Genomic DNA, 19,079 nt, shown 5'->3' with positions numbered 1-19,079 from the left:
TGAAAGCTCTGGAAGGGACCTTACAAGGAAGAAACCAGAAGGGAACACCATCTACTGGAAGGCATGGAATGCGTAGCCCTACGGATGGGGTTCCACGGCCACCACCCCCAAAAGGAAACGACGGGTGGTGGTGGTCGGGGACTCCCTTCTAAGAGGGATTGAGCCATCCCTCTGCCGTCCGGACCTGGAATCTCGAGAGATGTGCTGCTTACTTTCAGTAACCGGGTTTGGTTCTTTAAAGGATTTGAAACCACAGAGAGAGGAATGCTTCTTTTTAGGGTCAAACAAAGATTATTTATTTTTTCTATTTACTTTATAATCAATTTTCCATTTAAATCAATTCATTATTTTTTATTCTTTTAAGACAATATAATATACAAAGAAAAAATAGAAAAACAGTACAGTTAAAAAAAACAAGAAATAATAACTTCTCCTACTGATATACCCTCCTGAGTTACCTTTAAAAAATTTATGGAATTAACAAATATATAATACTCATGTTAAGAAAGATAGAAGCATTGCTTAGATTCAGGAGATATTCTTTTCTTTATGTTTTTCCTTTCTTTGGATTTTTCGTTGCAACTTACAACCGGTATTCATTCCCCTTTCGGAGCTTATGTGCGGCAGCAAGATTCAGCGCCAGGGAGGGAACCCTGGTTGATCAGACCTGGCTTTTTGGATTCGCAACCCGTCCGCTCTTGGTCTGTTTCAGCCCACCTTATATACCCTGTTTCGGTATTTTGGTACTCCTCCACTCGCCTGACAATTGCTGACATTAGATTTTTGTTGTCTCCTTCTGCCCTTACAAAAAACTTTCGTCTGCTCCATTTGGGGTAATCAGCACTTTGTTGCATACTGCTGTCTGAGTTACTTACTTCCCTAAAAGCGGGGTTATTGTTGGTCAACCAATCAAATTTTGTTTTTATTTTTATCTCCTGTATCTGAGAGTGCTGCCTTTCCTTTACACTTACAATTAAACTGGTGCTCATTTGACATTCTGGGTAGGCCTCAATACCTTCCTTTCACATCCCCCCGTGTCAAATGAGTCACTTTAATTACAATAACTCTATTTCCCACTGTGCTTGTGCATCTGCTATTTGCTCATTTTCTATTTGTTTTATTTTCATATATTTTATAGTTTGTTTTTGGGAAAATATTCCACACATATATAATATTCTTATCACAATTATTAATATTATTATTGCACAAACAATCCAAAACCATTTTCCTGATATCAACATGGATAAAAAGTTCCAAACACTTGCTCCCCATCCTATTGCACTTTCTATATCCTTAGTAATTGTTCCATCCAAATCATTTAATATGTCTACAATTGTTATGGGTGATTCGTCCACATTCCTTACAGTTTGATTCTTGTTTGCTAGTTCAATAAATTTTCCATTTTTTAACAAAAATGTTCCAATTTCATTTCTCCACATCCAGATTTATAACCTCTATGTTTTGTAAGTCCAGTTTTTGTATTGTGAAATGCTCCACTCGTAATATTACTTGGGCGTCTTGGAAAGTTTGTTTTGTTATGGCTTTCACTTCTCCTGTTAAAAATCGGATCCACAACACCGTATTTTGTTCAATATTCTTATTGCCTTTTCCAGTGCAGTTGTATCCCATTTGTGTTAAATTCCATAGTCCATTTACATTACAAAAAGGTACGGTGACATTCATTTTAACTGGTACAACATAACATTTATTATGCATTATCTTTTTGCTTAACAATTGCCAAATTGAGTCACTACAATGACAAACAATTAAATGAGTCTGGTTAGAGCCTATGTATTCTTTACATTTGTTTGGTAACCAATTAATTTTACCCGTTAATGTGGACACAACTTTCTGTCCATTAAACAATGCTGGTTTACACATCCTGAACTTTTCTGAACTATTACACCAACGCTCAGGTGTAGTAACCATTCCTCTTCCCCATACTTCACTTGTTTCTTTATATCCTACTTGTTGGTACACCATTGCTTCCCATCCTATTTTAATTCTATGGGATGTTATTTCATGACTTATTTGTGCTGTATTTGGTATTTTTACCAATGCCCTTCCACTTATCCCTCTCTCATCTTCCTCAATTTTTTGCAATAATTTTTTTCTAAAACTACTACTACTATACAAACTTATACAATTTAGATTATTTAAATACATAGATATATTTTTACTCCATTCTTGTGTTTTATCAGCATTTGTATTAGATATGTTTACAGCTGTATTTACCCAATGTAATAATTTTGCCATTTCAGCTTTCATGGTGACTATTATGTTTTTACTTAATGAATCAATTGCTAACAAATCTGGTTTTACATCCTCCTCCCATTGCCTTAATAATTTTTTGGTTGCCCATATATCCCATGCTCCTCTTTTCTTTCTTCGTGACCCCCATGTTGTGCAATTTATGCTATATTTTATATTCCTTCCTTCATTTTCATATGCTGGTTGCAATTTTATTATTACTCCTCCTGTTTCTGTTGGTTGTAATTTTGAGGGGTGTATTACAACTGTTAATGTTGGAAGGGTTGTATTACTATCTGGTGTAGCTAAGGCTGTTGTTCCAGATAGTGGAATTGTTACAAATGTGGGTTGGATCCATGGGTCACATGTTTCTGTTGAGTTGCTAATATTAAGCCAGACGCCATATAATGGTGTTAAGCTAAAGCCAAATACACCCAGGCTTGGGGCCTGTATGCCTATCATTGTATTGGGGGGGGGTGCTATCATATGATTTGTTTACCCAATTGTTCATATTAGCTTCAGTACTATACAAGCGGGACATATTCCAACTGGTATCATTTTCCTGAACTATAACTAGAGTTTGATTTACCTCCTCTTTCCAGTGGGTGGTATATTTTATTTTACACACTTGCCACTGGGCTGGTTTGTTAGCTAATTTAGTTTGGGTGTTGTTGTTATTTTTGACCCAGGTCCAGTTTTGTTGTAATGGATCATACTTACCATCTAAGCTGGTCCATCCTGCACCATTAACGTGATTTTCAGTGATGATGAACAACCTGTAACATATAATCTTGCGTAACTGTTAATTTCATTCTCTACTACTTAGCCAATTATGGTGTGCTAATCCTTTTCTTGTTTTTGTTGTGATTACATAGGTGAATGGTAACTTTCCAGCTTCCATTACTGTTCCTTCCAATGCCACTCTTTTCTCCTTGTCCTCCGTTGGCCATACAATCTATATTTTTTCTCCTTGCTTATAGGAGGGCTCCCAGTTTGGTTGCTGCTTAGGTTTTATATCTGGCCATTGGTTTGTATGTTCATTCACATTTAATAAAACTGTATCCAATACTAGGTGCCAACCTTTAAAGGTGCCATCCTTAGTTGCTATTTTTAAATGTTGTTTTAAAATATCAATTTTCTTTTCTACTACTCTGCTGGATTGAGGATGGTATAGGAGATTTAAATGCCATGTTATGCCCTTTTCCATGGACCATTGTTCTAATTTTTTACTTCCAAATGGTGGGCCTCCATCTGACTGTATTATTTGTGGGCGTCCCCAAGCTGCCATTATTTTTTCTAAGGCTTTTAGTATGTGTTCTGCTTTTGTTTTTTTCAAAGGAATTACTATAGTACTCCGACTTCCCAAATCTACTACAATTACTCCCTTTGGGTATTGTTTAGCATTTGGTAATGGTCCTATTAAATCTATTTGCCAGTGGTTTCCTGGTTTATAATATTCTGGGTTATATGCACCATAGGCATATTTTAGCTGATTCATGTGTTTAGTATTGTGACAGATTTTACAGGCTTTATGTATTTTTTCATGTTCTTTTACTCCAATTATTGATTCTCCTCCTGTATATTGTCTTATCCATTCTCTTTCCTTTTGTATCCCAAAGTGACCTGTACATTCATGTAACCATTTTATGAATGGATCCACTTCTCCTTTTTCTTTGTTTTTTTCTACTAACACTTCAAATTCTTGCAATTCTTTATCTAGTTGTTTGTGGTCAGGATTGTATCCTTCTTTATGGCTAGGGATATGTTTCACTTATGTGCTACTTACGTGATTTCTAATTATGGCCCATATTTCTCTCCTCCCTGCATGTGTTTCAATGTTTGTATTCCCTTTTAACAGTGTCTTTATACAATACATACTATCTATGCCTAATTCTTATGGTTCGTTAGGGTGACTCTCTTGTGCATGTTGTAATCCTATTCTAACTCCTTCTACTTCTGCTTCTTGGGCATTCACTTTTTCCCCTAACACTATAAAGAACTTGTTTTCACATTTGGTACAGTAATATCCTGCCTTTGCTTTTCCCCTTTTCGTGGTCCCATCTGTAAATATCCAGGGTGTTTCTGTTATTCCTGGTGTAGCTTTTGGGGCCTCCCAGGGTACTAAATTTTTTCCCAGTTTAACATTTGACCAACTTACTAGCCAGCTATAATACAGTTTTTCCCAAGTATTTTTCTGGCCCTCAAAGTTTGGTGGTATTATTTCCATGGTAAGCCATGCTAAAGCTGACACCCTTGGAGCGTGTAAAGTAAGACCTACACTCATCATTAAAAAGTACCTATCTTTTATTTCATTTAAAACCCATAATAATTTTCCATATTCACCATAATGTCTTTGGGGTCCGTTAAATTGCAAAATCCATCTGTCTACCTCTTCCTGTGTTTCGCCTTGTGTTGCACTTCCTGTTATCCACTCTTCATTCCAGTTAATTTGTAATTCTATCGGGGGTCCCTTAGGGTCCCATCTTTTTAATAGAGTGGGGTATTTCAAATCCTGGTTTAACTCTATTAAGGCTGCTTGGGCTTTTTCATTCTAGTTAATTAAATCTTTCCCTCCTTTTAATAATTTCAGTAAGGGTTTTATTTTATGTCCTAACCGTTGAATACTTGCCCTATTATAATTTACCATGCCTAAAACTTCCTGTAGCTGTTTGCGGGTTTTTGGAGGGCTTTTTAACCACTTACCTACACCATTGGGGTAAGTTGTACTTATTGTTATTTTATTTTCCATCACCTGAATTCCTAGAAAGGAGTATTCAGTTTGGGCCATAGTTACTTTTCTTTCGTTTATCTGCCATCCCTGAGTGGTTAAGTGTTCTATAACTTCTTGTTTTAATTTCTCAGTTTTTTCTTGTGTCTTTTCTCTTATTAAAAGATCATCTACATAGTATATTATTCGGGGATCTTGTTCCCAACCTCGTTGACTAAGGGTATACATCATGGCATCTGTTGCTAATGCTGGTGAATTTTTATAACCTTGGGGTAATACATTCCACCTATAGTATTTTCCTCCAATTGAAAAATTTAAGGCTCCTTTTTTATCTTTGATAGGTATACTATAAAACATATCCTTTAAATCTATTAGTGCTCCCCATTTTAATTCTCCATTTTCTTTTAAATATTGTTCTATAGTTGGTTTGTCCCAGGGGGTGGTAAAGGCAACTGGTTGTATTGCTTCATTTATTTTTCTATAATCTATTACCATTCGCCATTTTCCCTTTTCCTTTTTCTGTATCCCCCATGCTGGACTCCTATATTGGGTGTGTAATACTTGTTCAATTTTTCCTTGATCTAGTAACTCTTTCAATAACTGATTAATGGGTTCTTTTCCTTCTGCTTTTGTTGGTATACTATTCACCTTTTGTGACCTTAATTTATTCTCATCAATTTGTGGGATATGTAATTTTTCATTGGATATTTGTATTGGTAATACTGCTTTTAAATTCTGTCGTATTGCTGGATTCTGTATTATTATATCCATGCCTAGTATATTCTCTTCTCCTAGTACTACCGTGGTTTTTGTTACATTCTGTCCCTGTTTTACTTCTATTACCCCCGTTCGATACATTTTATCCCCATTTAGTCCAGACACTCATATTTTACGTTTTCTTTTTCTATGTGGTACTTTTGCTTCATCTATTATGGTTATTTGGGCCCCTGTATCTAATAACCATTTAAATTGTTCATAATTCCCAGTGTTCCAATTTAATACTTCAGCACTTATATAAATTCTATTATCTTTTTTTCTTGGATTGTTTCCGGGCCCTTGGTTTGGGGCCTCTGCTATTCGTTTTTTGATTTAGGGAATTTTGTCTATTCCTGCTATCTTTTTTCTATTGCTGCTTGTTTTTGTTCTTGGGGCGTCATCTTTTTTAAATCTGGTCTAGTGTATCCATTTCCTAACAAAAAACCAAATATGGCTTTTTCTTCCTTGTTTGGGTCTTTCCCCTTCTTCGGGGTTTGGAAACTTTCGCACGTTTTACGCGTGTCTCTCAGGGGTTCGTATGTTGGTGCTGGGGTATGTTTGCGTACTACTTCCAAATCATTTATAGTTTCCAGTATTCCCCAAACACTGCTCCCTGTTAGGGCTGTTAGCCACAATTTTAGGCTTTGGTTTCCTTCCTTATTTTCTACTCCTTGCCATACCATTTGTGCTGTTACTCTGTCCATTGTTATCAGACCTGGATCCCCTATATATTTAAATTGGTGAGGATCAGCTCTCTGTGCTGCTGTTAACTGTTCTTGGGCTGCTGTTGTGGGTTGGTAAAATAGGAAGGAAATTCCAACAGCTGCAGCTTTAACAACTTCCTTCGTCTTTATGCAACCCTCTGGTACAGCTCCTCCCTGCCCTGTAGCTGCTATTGATAAGGCTACTGCGGCTGGTAAAGTTAACGGCCAGTCTTCATTCCCTATAGCTGAACTCATTTTCATCAGCCCTCCTGAATATCCGGGATTTCCTGTTAATATAGTTAGCTCTGATTGTGAAATTAATTCATTCATATTTTCCATTACTAGCCTTCCTACCCACACTACTGGGTTCTCTCCCTGTCTCTTTCGGGTTCGACTTATTAAGTCATTCATTTCTATTCGGGATCTTTCCCTTGATTCCATAGTGGCTACAGGTGGAAGTTCTCCCCTCTGTTTATATATTATTTGTGTTATCAGATGAGCTTTGACCAAATCATCTCTAGCCTCAATCTTTTCTCCTATCTCCTTCTCACATTTATATTCCCCTGTGCATATTCCTTCCGTTAGCATATCCCATGGATATACACCTCCTTTTTCTTTTTTCCTTTCTTCCTTTTGATTTTCCTTTATGACTGATTCAGGATAAGGAGGGGGAGGGGCTGTTGGTTTTATTATATCTTTTTTCCCATTATTTCCCTTTTTCTCTCTCTCCTGAGTTTCTTTTTTTTAATAAGGCTTGTAGGGTATTTACTGTGCCTTCTAATTTAGTTATTGTATTTCCGGCTTTCTTCAACCAGTGCCAGAGTACACGGACCCCTTTATTTGGATTCCATTTGTTGGCAGTTAATTTTTTCTTTTCTCTAGCATATCTTATAAGGTCCTCTAGTACCTCTCCCATCAACTTGTCAGTTGTTTCACTTGGCAATTTTAATATTTCTGGGGTACCCCCATTTCGATACGGATCTGTCGTATCGGCTGTTCTTTCTAATATGTTTTGCAGTTTTTTATAATCTGTTTCTTTAGATGGGTTTTTTGTGTTACATCTGGTAATGGTATTTTGCAATCTTTTAATTCCCATTTCGCTAGATCATTATTAGCCATTAAACATCTCAACCCTGAACATGTTACATGTAGGATATATGTATGATTTTCTTCCCCTATTGCTAGAACTGCTCCTATTTTGAGCATGTTTTCTTCACTCTCATTCTTATTATGATATAACCAGTGGTTGAGAGGTCCTATACCTTCTGTTTTGTTTAACCCATCAAAAGGGCATCCTCTGCTCTCGTCAAATCCTGTTCGTGATGCCATTTTGGTAACCGGGTTTGGTTCTTTAAACGATTTGAAACCACAGAGAGAGAAATACTTCTTTTTAGGGTCAAACAAAGATTATTTATTTTTTCTATTTACTTTATAATCAATTTTCCATTTAAATCAATTCATTATTTTTTATTCTTTTAAGACAATATAATATACAAAGAAAAAATAGAAAAACAGTACAGTTAAAAAAAACAAGAAATAATAACTTCTCCTACTGATATACCCTCCTGAGTTACCTTTAAAAAATTTATAGAATTAACAAATATATAATACTCACGTTAAGAAAGATAGAAGCATTGCTTAGATTCAGGAGATATTCTTTTCTTTATGTTTTTCCTTTCTTTGGATTTTTCGTTGCAACTTACGACCGGTATTCGTTCCCTTTTCGGAGCTTATGTGCGGCAGCAAGATTCAGCGCCAGGGAGGGAGCCCTGGTTGATCAGACCTGGCTTTTTGGATTCACAACCCGTCCGCTCTTGGTCTGTTTCAGCCCACCATATATACCCTGTTTCGGTATTTTGGTACTCCTCCACTCGCCTGACAATTGCTAACATTAGATTTTTGGTGTCTCATTCTGCCCTTACAAAAAACTTTCGTCTGCTCCATTTGGGGTAATCAGCACTTTGTTGCATACTGCTGTCTGAGTTACTTACTTCCCTAAAAGCGGGGTTATTGTTGGTCAACCAATCAAATTTTGTTTTTATTTTTATCTCCTGTATCTGAGAGTGCTGCCTTTCCTTTACACTTACAATTAAACTGGTGCTCATTTGACATTCTGGGTAGGCCTCAATACCTTCCTTTCACACTTACCGGGAGCTCGCATTCAGGATGTCACTGGGAGGCTTACCAAGCTGATCAAACCTTCGGATCGCTACCCCTTCCTGCTTCTCCACGTGGGAACTAATGATACGGCCAAGAATGATCTTGAGCGTGTTACTGCGGATTATGTAGCGCTAGGAAGAAGGATCCAAGAATCTGGAGCGCAAGTGGTATTCTCCTCCATCCTCCCTGTTGAAGGGAAAGGACTGGGCAGGGATCGTCGAATTGAGGATGTAAATGCGTGGTTGCGCAGATGGTTTCGCAGAGAGGGCTTCGGTTTCTTTGACCATGGGACTCTGTTCCGGGCACAAGGATTGTTAGGAAGAGATGGGATCCACCTAACGAAGAGAGGAAGGAGCATCTTCGTGGGCAGGCTTGCAAATCTAGTGAGGAGGGCTTTAAACTAGGTTCGTTGGAGGACGGTGACCAAAACCCTGAGGAGAGTGGGAAAGTCGGATACTGGGAAGAAATGCAGAGAGGAAGGGGCAAGAAAGGAGGACCCATGTTTCAAATGGAGAAGATAGGACAATCAACTGGTTACCTGAAGTGTTTGTACACTAATGCGAGAAGCCTGGGCAACAAACAGGAAGAACTGGAGGCCCTGGCCCAGACCAAGAAATATGATTTAATTGGGATAACAGAGACTTGGTGGGATGACTCGCATGACTGGAGCGCTGTTATGGAAGGGTATAGATTGTTCAGGAACAACAGGCAGGGGAGAAAAGGAGAAGGAGTTGCACTATATGTAAGAGAGCACTACGATTGCTCTGAACTCCAGTATAAAGAGGGAGAAAAACCTGTTGAGAGTCTATGGGTTAAGTTTAAAGGAGCAAACAACAGCCTTGATGTTGTGGTTGGTGTTTGCTACAGGCCACCGAATCAGGTGGATGAGGTAGATGAGGCTTTCTTCGGACAACTGAGCAAAGCTTCCAGATCGCAGGCCCTGGTTCTCGTGGAGGACTTTAATCACCTTGACATCTGCTGGGAAACCTATACGGCAGTACACAGGCAATCCAGGAAGTTTTTGGATAATGTTGGGGATAACTTCTTGACACAGGTGCTGAAGGATCCGACCAGGGGCCGTGCGCAGCTTGACCTTCTGCTCACAAACAGGGAGGAACTAATAGGGGAAGTGGAGGTGGGTGACAACCTGGAAAGCAGTGATCATGAGATGGTAGATTTCAGGATCCTGACCAAGGGAAGAAAAGAGAGTAGTAAAATACACACCTTGGACTTCAAAAAAGCAGATTTTGACTCCTTCCAAGATCTGATGGGCAGAATCCCCTGGGATGTTAACATGAAGGGGAAAGGAGTCCAGGACAGCTGGCAGTATTTTAAAGAAGCCTTATTGAAGGCACAGAAAGAAACCATCCCGACGCGTAGCAAGAGAGGCAAACATGGTAGGAGACCGGACTGGCTTACAGGGGAAATCCTTGGTGAACTTAAGCGCAAAAAGGAAACTTACAAAGAGTGGAAACTTGGACAAATGACCAGGGAGGAGTTGAAAGGTATAGCTCGAGAATGCCGGGGGGTTATCAGGAAGGCGAAAGTGCAAATGGAATTGCGACTGGCTAAGGATGTGAAGGATAACAAGAACGGTTTTTACAGGCATGTTAACAAGAAGAAGGTGATCAGAGATGGTGTGCGGCCCCTAATGGATGAAGGGGGTAACCTAGTGACAGATGATGTGGGGAAAGCTGAAGTACTCAATGCTTTCTTTGCCTCTGTATTCACGGAGAAGGTCGGCTCCTGGACTTCTGCACCAAGTGACGCAAGATGGGATGAAGATGGACAGCCCGTGGTGGGTAAAGAACAGGTTAGGAACTATTTAGAAAAGCTAAACGTACATAAATCCATGGGTCCAGAATTAGTGCATCCAAGGGTAACGAGGGAGTTGGCAAATGTCATTGTGGAGCCTTTGGCTATTATCTTTGAAAAGTCGTGGAGATCAGGAGAAATCCCGGATGACTGGAAAAAGGCAAATGTAGTGACCATCTTCAAAAAAGGGAAGAAGGATGATCCAGTCTTACCTTGGTTCCTGGAAAAATCATGGAAGGGATCCTTAAGGAATCCATATTGAGGCACTTGGATGAGAGGAAAGTGATTAGGAATACTCAGCATGGATTCACAAAGGGCAAGTCGTGCCTGACCAATCTAATTAGCTTCTATGATGAGGTAACTGGCTCGGTGGACATGGGGAAGTCAGTGGATGTTATATACCTTGACTTTAGCAAGGCTTTTGATATGGTCTCCCACAATATTCTTGCTAGCAAGTTAAGGGATTGTGGATTGGATAAATGGACGGTAAGATGGATAAAAAGATGGCTAGAAGGCCGGGCCCAGCGGGTAGTGATCGAAGGCTCCATGTCAGGATGGCAGTCAGTTTCTAGCGGAGTTCCCCAAGGTTCGGTTCTAGGACCGGTTTTGTTCAATATCTTTATTAATGATCTGGATGGGGGGATGGATTGCACCCTCAGCAAGTTTGTGGATGACACTAAGCTGGGGGGAGAGGTAGATACCCTTAAGGGCAGAGATAGGGTACAGAATGACTTAGACAAATTGGAGGATTGGGCCACAAGAAATCTGATAAGGTTCAACAAGGACAAGTGTAGAGTCCTTCACTTGGGACGGAAGAATCCCAAGCATAGGTACAAGCTGGGGACCAACCGGTTAAGTAGTAGTTCTGCAGAAAAAGACCTGGGGGTTACAGTGGATGAGAAGCTAGATATGAGTCAACAGTGTGCCTTTGTAGCTAAGAAGGCTAATGGCATATTAGGTTGCATTAAGAGGAACATTGCCAGCAGATCCAGAGATGTCATCATTCCCCTTTATTCGGCTTTGGTGAGGCCGCATCTGGAGTATTGTGTCCAGTTCTGGGCCCCCCACTACAAAAAGGATGTGGACGCATTGGAGAGGGTCCAGCAGAGGGCAACCAAAATGATTAGGGGGCTGGAGCATATGACTTATGAGGAGAGCCTGAGGGACTTGGGTCTGTTTAGTCTGCAGAAGTGAAGAGTGAGGGGGGATTTGATAGCAGCCTTCAACTTCCTGAAGGGAGTTCCAAAGAGGATGGAGAGAGGCTGTTCTCAGTAGTGACAGATGGCAGAACAAGGAGCAATGGTCTCAAGTTGTGGTGGGAGAGGTCCAGGTTGGATATTAGGAAAAACTATTTCACTAGGAGGGTGGTGAAGCACTGGAATGGGTTACCTAGGGAAGTAGCGGAGTCTCCATCCCTAGAGGTGTTTAAGTCTCAGCTTGACAAAGCCCTGGCCCGGTTGATTTAGTTGGAATTGGTCCTGCCTAGAGCAGGGGGCTGGACTTGATGACCGTCTGAGGTCTCGTCCAGTTCTATGATTCTATGAAATCCTGAACCCTGCCCCTTCTCCTGTCACTGGAGAGATGGAAATGGGGCTGTTCCTTGTGGGGAAAGAAGTAGGTGTGTTGAGAGTGAGATTTGAGCTTAAACCGCCCCCTCCCCAGGGTATGTCTAGACTACAGGGTTTTGTCGACAGATACTGTCGACAAAGCTTCTGTCAACAAAGAGCGTCTAGACTACATCCAGTTCTGTCGACAAAGCAAGCCGCTTTGTCGACATCACAGTGTGGACGCAAAGGATAGTGTAGATTCAATAATGCCTTCTAGTGACAGAACTCTGTCGATAAAAGGCGTTATTCCTCGTAGAATGAGGTTTACATATGTCGACAAAACTGCTGAGTTTTGTCGACGTTATGTCGACATAACTCAAAGGCAGTGTGGACGCAGGTATAGTTTTGTCAACAAAAGTCCACTTTTGTCAACAAAACCCTGTAGTCTAGACACACCCACAGAGACCAGAACACCCCACTGAGGGCAAAAAAGATCCTTGAATCATGCAGTTGTAGAAGCTGTAGAAACCATTTTATGTTTAGCTAGAAGCCATCTTGTATAACAGAAGCCATTTCAGCTTTTTGCCTTTGCACGTAGACCAGAGTAAACTTTCTATCACCCCATGTGTCAGACCAAGACAGATGTGCTATTGGAATGTGTTAATTGGGTTGGTTTAGACAGGAGACGTACTCCCTCATACCTGTCCACCATCTTGTTGATAAGGCTTTATTTTCCTAGGTTAATTGATGATTTCTGTAATTGGATGCCCTGACGTCAGGCTGTTTGGTCAAGGGTATAAAGATACTAGGATCGATTGTATTAAGCAGCCTTACTGGGCCCGACTTTGCTGGGACCACGTTTGACTCACTTTGCTTTTATTAGCCGCGTAAACTAATTGAAGTCTTTGCTTCAACAATTTGGAGTTTCCACCGAGATTCCTAACGCGCCACTTGCCCGTATGGACAGACCGGCACTCCACTTCCAAACCTCTAAGAGCGCTCAATAGAAGGTAAGGGGATACCTGTTACGAAATCTCCTGTTGAGGGGTTGGGATTTGGAGTGACGGCCGGCCATTACGGTAAGGGGAGCTATGGAATTCAATTTGTGGAGCGGCTAACATTTTGTCTGTCTGTGTCTGTCTCTGTCTATTAGGCCTGTCTTATGTGTCACAGTTCCAAAAGGGCACACCGGTGTCTCTAATGAGGCAGCCATGCGCTGGACCCTCTGTGTTCAGACGCTAAAAGCTGGTGTGGTGCCATTACTCTCTCTCGGCACACAGAACTGTGGGGAAGCTTTGTCGTCTCTTTCTCTTACTTGTGGACGTAATACTGACCTCTGAGGCTAAACCCAGGCCATAGTATTTCCCCATTCTGCCAGGCTGTCTCCAGGCACCAGGAAGTGGTGTTCTGCCGGGCTGGGGCGGGTTCCGGAAACCCCTGCGAGCCAGGTGGACTGAGTCCAGTGCCTCGCAACAAAGGGGGGGGGGACCAGTGCGAGCAGGCAGATTTCTCTTAATTCGGTGACTCACAGAAGATAGTGTAAGCAGGAGGACTTTTGGTTCAGTGCCTTACAGAATCTGTTTAAGCTCGTGCAGAAAATGGGAGTAGGTCAGTCTACAGGAATTTCAGTGCCTTCTAAGGACAGTCCGGCTTTCTTTATGTATGCCCACTATGGGAAAAATACTTGCAAGTTTTTAGATAAATGGAATTTGTATACCCAAAATGACTCTTAAATTACAATTCCCATTGAAAGGGACTTTTGATGTAACTAAAATTTTACATTTAAGGAATGCTCTTGAGGGTCGTGGAGCGAAAAGTCCCGATCTGCAATGGTCTGCCTATCTACCATGGTATGAAGAAACCTTTAAAAGGCTGAAAGAATCTCAATTAAGAAGCTTCAAAGATACTCAGGAAAAACTGCGAACACAGATTAAACTGCTGAAAGAGGCTGGCACTCAATCGAAAGCAGTAATAACTAAGCCTAGTGCACCACCTATTGGGCAATTGTACCCTTGTCTCCCAAACCCTGATTCACAGGACGACATGAATGATGTCCTGTGCCCCATGTGGAATCCCCAGCCCCGTTTTCGGCTCCTGAGCTCCAAGTAGCTTCAGGAAGCCAAGTTGTGACTGTTAGGGAGAAACAGGGAACAGGGGTTCTCCCCATTACATATCAGATTTCTGGGGGAAGCACCATTCTCCTCCAGCCAGCAACTCCTAATGGACAACGATCAGTGACACGTATTGAAGCGGGGAATAATAGCCTGATCACCGCTTATCCTTTATGGGAAGTCCCAAACCCACGAGGAGGGCATATGCGGGTTTACCAACCCTGGACCAAAACCGAATTACACGCCCTGGCCAAAGATTTTCCCTCAGTAGAAGAGGACCCAGTGAAATTTAAAGCAGAACTGGCACTAGTAATACGGTCTTATGATCCTAAGTGGCAAGACCTTGATCTGCTTTTGAGGGTGATTCTGCCTGATGATAAGCGTAAAAAGATTTTAGAGAAGGCAAGCTGGCCACCTGGATCTATTTCAGGAGACCTGGATTTAGCAGCTAATGAAGAGGCTCTCACCCGAGCTAGGAATGGACTGCTTGATAGCATCCTTCAAGTCTTTCCCAAACGTCCGAATTGGGTTAAAATTAACACCTGCAAGCAGGAAGAAAATGAATCACCAGGTGCCTATTTGGAAAGGCTTACTAAAGTGTTTGAAAGGCATTCTGGTATTGAAAACCCAGCTGACACTGCTAAGCAGGCGCTGAGTGCCGCTTTTGTTACTGGACTGGATCCGGCTATCCAGACCTAGTTAAAACACATAACCATTGGCTGGGAAACTAAATCCTTAGAGGAACTTCTGACAGTGGCAAACCACTGCAGACAGTGCATAAAAGCTAAGCAGGACAAAGAACCTAAGCTTATGGTTCTGCAATCACTACCTATTAAAACAGGCAGGGGTCGGGGGCATCCCATAGAACAACAGTCTCACCCTGGTCTGGAAATTCTGCCGGCCGTGGCAACCCCAGGACAGTGACAAATGCAAATACTTGTCACTATTGCAAACAGCCAGGACACTGGAAAAGTCAGTGCCCGAACTGCCCCAGGCAGCCAGAGCCTGTAGCTTTCAGACCCCCACAGGGTCAGTTTACTTTAGCGACGGCTGAGAGTCAATAGGGGTGCCCAGAGAAGGATTGCAACTTCACCCTTTTATCTCCGCTTATTCCCCTAAATTCTGATGGCACCCTCACTTGCCAGGTTGCTGGACAAAACACCCAGGTTTTAGTGGACACAGGTGTTAGCAGGTCCACCCTCAAAGCATCTTCTTTTTCTATTTCCATTTCTAACCAGGTTGTTAATGCAGTTGGTATTTCTAATCAAGTTGTGCCCCACCATGTTTCTAAACCTGTGCCTCTTGTACTAGGACCTATTTCAGAGCATCATTCCTTTCTTCTAAGTCCTACTTCCCCTGTGAATCTATTAGGAAGGGATTTATTGTGCAGATTGCGTTGCACTATTTTCTGTACTCCAGAGGTGGTTTATCTTGAAGTGCCTGCACAGACCCGACAGGAAGTAGAGGACCTACTGCAGGGTCCTGACACTGTACTATTTCCCTTAATTCCTGATTCGGATGCTGATCTTTTGTCCCAGGTCCCCAACTATTTGTGGGCCATCACCCCAAACAAAGTGGGCAGGATATCAGTGGATCCCGTTTACATTTCTGTTGACAAAACTAAGCATCTGCCCCGCATTACCCAATACCCACTGAATCCTGCAGCTGAGGCAGGGATTCAGCCTGTTATTTCTGACCTCTTGGCACAAGGTGTTCTTATTCGTTGTACAAGTGAATGTAACACTCCTATACTGCCTATAAAGAAACCTGGAAGGGACACCTATTGTTTTGTCCAGGACCTTCGAACTATCAACACTATTGTTATTTCTCAATTTTCTGTTGTGCCTAACCCGACCACTATTCTCTCCTCTATCCCACCTGATTCCACCCATTTTACCGTCGTTGATCTCTCCTCCGCCTTTTTCAGTGTTCCCCTCCACCCTGACTGCCAATATCTTACTGCTTTTACTTATAAAGGACAGCAATACTATTGGACTGTTCTGCCACAAGGGTTTAAAGATTCTCCCACCTACTTTTCACAAATTCTACGGAAGGATCTCTGACATTACATTCCCTTCTGGCTCTACTCTTATTCAATATGTAGACGATTTGCTTCTTTGTAGCACTTCCCTTGAGACCTGCAGATCAGATTCTGTTGTACTTCTCACTGCTTTAGCTAATAAGGGTCATAAAGTGTCTAAACAAAAACTTCAGCTCTGCAAGCCCACGGTTCGGTATTTAGGCCATGACCTCTCGGCAGGGAGCCGTCACCTCTCTGCTGATAGAATCCAGGCAATCCTTTCTGCCCATAAGCCCACTACCCCTTCCCAAGTCCGCTCTTTCCTCAGTATGGCTGGCTACTGCAGACAATGGATTCCTAACTTTTCTCAGCTAGCCAATCCACTCCAGGAGCTCACCCATAACGCAACCCCTTCTTCTATACCATGGGGATCTCAGCAAAACACTGCATTCTTGTCTCTGAAACAGGCACTAGCTTCTGCTCCAGCTCTGGGCTTATCCGATTATTCCCGTCATTTCACTTTGTTCTGTCATGAAAAAGAGGGATGTGCTTTGGGTGTACTGGTGCAGAAACATGATGATAAATATTGCCCTCTTGCTTATTACAGCACTTATCTTGACCCCGTTGCGGCCTCATTTCCACTGTGCCTCTGTGCCCTTACGGTGGCAGCACGGATTTTAGAGCAAGCAGAACCTTTGGTTTTACAATCTCCTTTAACACTGGCTGTCCCTCATTCGGTGTCAGCATTACTTTTAAAAGGGAAAACCCAGCACCTTTCTAATGCCCGTCTTGTTAAATATGAACGGCTTCTCTTTGCTTCTCCCAATGTCTCTGTAATTCGCTGTGACACTTTGAATCCCAATTCACGCGTCCCACTGCAAACCCGTTCCAGCCCATACAGAGGTTGACCCTAACAAGGAGCACCACAGACCTGGTACCGGAGACCCGGGTCCAGAAGCAGACGGGGATCACCGCAGACCTGGTACCAGAAACCCAGGTCCAGAAGTAGACAAGGATCAGCGCAGGCTTGGTACTGGCAATCCAGGCCCAGAAGCAGATGATCCTGAAAGACCGAGGCCAAGGTACTAGCTGCGGCCCAGAAGGACCTGCCAGCGATAGGTGAAGCAATCTACGAAGTCCTGAAGAACAGCCAGCATGAGGCTGGACAAACAATTCATGTTGAGCTTATGCTTAGTCTTGATTTTAATACCTAGTAGTTATAAACTATATGGTTCAAATGTGTTTATGCTTTTAATGAACCAAGTTTCCCAAGAATTTAATTCCACAGGTTGCTGGATATGTGCTCACAGTCCTGTACATTCAGAAGGAGGCATCCCAATGATTCCAGTCCCACTGAACAACACTCAAATGAATGGCCCATTGTTTAGTGATCTAAAGCCAAATGATACCTGGCAGGATAAAGGGTTTACTAGCCCAGGGTTTATCCGCCTAGCTCTGACACCAGTTGGAGAATACTGCTGGACATGTAATGGTTCAGGGGCCCGAGTGGGGAAAAAGCAGGTGTGAGGTAAATATTATCCTGTATGGAACAGAAACAACACCTGGGAAAATAACAAAGGCCCTTATGACTTTGGAATAAATGGGTACTATTTGCAATGGATGATGAAGCCCCAATGCCAAAAGACCTTAACAGCAAAGGTTGGCCATTACTTTATATGTGGTCGCTGAGCATACAAAACACTGCCCAAGGGTTGGAGTGGAATCTGCTACATTGGAGCAGCCTTCCCAGCCATTCGAATCACTAACCATCTTCCTGGTAGTAGAATCTGAAACTACCGAGAGATAACAGAAACACAGCGGTTTTGGGGAATTGCGTTCCCAGGATTGGGTGTGGCCTATGCAATAAGAGAAATTCGGAGGCTGGAAGTAGCTTTTGAGAAAGTAGCTAATGCCACAACCAAAGCTCTCCGTGCCATTAATATGGAACTAGGAGAAGTAAGACAAATGGTTCTCCAGAACCGGATGGCCCTAGACTATGTCGTAGCTAGTAAGGGCAGGGTTTGTGCCTTAGTGGGAAAGGAATGCTGTGTGTATATTACTGACACCAGCAAGGAAGTGGAGGAAGATGCCTCAGAGATTGAAAGAACTGTGGAACGCCTAAGGCAGGGGGAAGACTGGATCCTCTGGGATTGGTTGGGAGGCTGGTTTGGACATGTGGAAACTTGGATTTTGCAATATATAGTTTTAGTATTGGCTATATTCTTTTGTGCTTATTTTTGTTTCTTGCTAATCAAATGCTGTATTTCTTGTATTCTGGAAAACAAGGGACAGACCCTTACTAAAGGGAATGTGGAAGTTATGATGTTAAAATATGATGAGCAGAGAAAGGAACAAGAAATGTATATAAATACTTTAATGGAAATGGAGATGTAAAATGGTTTCATGGTTAGCCTTTAAAAGGCTAAAAGGGGGGAGTTGTAGAAGCTGTAGAAACCATTTTATGTTTAGCTAGAAGCCATCTTGTATAACAGAAACCATTTCAGCTTTTTGCCTTTGCACGTAGACCAGAGTGAACTTTCTATCACCCCATGTGCCAGGCCAAGACAGATGTGCTATTGGAATGTGTTAATTGGGTTGGTTTAGACAGGAGAGGTACTCCCTCGTACCTGTCCGCCATCTTGTTGATAAGGCTTTATTTTCCTAGCTTAATTGATGATTTCTGTAATTGGATGCCCTGACATCAGGCTGTTTGGTCAAGGGTATAAAGATACTAGGATCGATTGTATTAAGCAGCCTTACTGGGCCTGACTTTGCTGTGACCACGTTTGACTCACTTTGCTTTTATTAACCGCGTAAACTAATTGAAGTCTTTGCTTTGACACAGTTGAGAACACTTGGCTCCGGATACTCTATGATAGGAGCACTATTATGCACAGTTTGGCTAGCTCAGTTGGTAGTGCATGAGACTCTTCATGTCAGGGTCATGGGTTTAAGCCCCATGCTGGATAAGACCCTTCTTTAACTCAT

General features: G+C 42.0%; 1 long non-coding RNA gene across 1 annotated transcript; it reads right to left on the bottom strand.

Moving 5' to 3' along the window:
• Positions 1-268: 268 nt before the first annotated feature.
• LOC142821577 (uncharacterized) lies at positions 269-12,569 on the bottom strand. Its single transcript, XR_012898300.2, has 2 exons — positions 8,054-12,569; positions 269-3,026 (listed from the first exon to the last, which is right to left on the bottom strand). It is a non-coding gene; the product is annotated as an uncharacterized LOC142821577 (long non-coding RNA).
• Positions 12,570-19,079: the final 6,510 nt, after the last annotated feature.

Source organism: Pelodiscus sinensis, chromosome 19, assembly GCF_052426305.1.
Source record: "Pelodiscus sinensis isolate ZL-2025 chromosome 19, ASM5242630v1, whole genome shotgun sequence".
In the NCBI taxonomy this organism is placed as follows: domain Eukaryota; kingdom Metazoa; phylum Chordata; order Testudines; family Trionychidae; genus Pelodiscus; species Pelodiscus sinensis.
The sequence above is the reverse complement of the archived record's forward strand: the minus strand, read 5'-3'. Positions and strand labels throughout refer to the sequence as shown.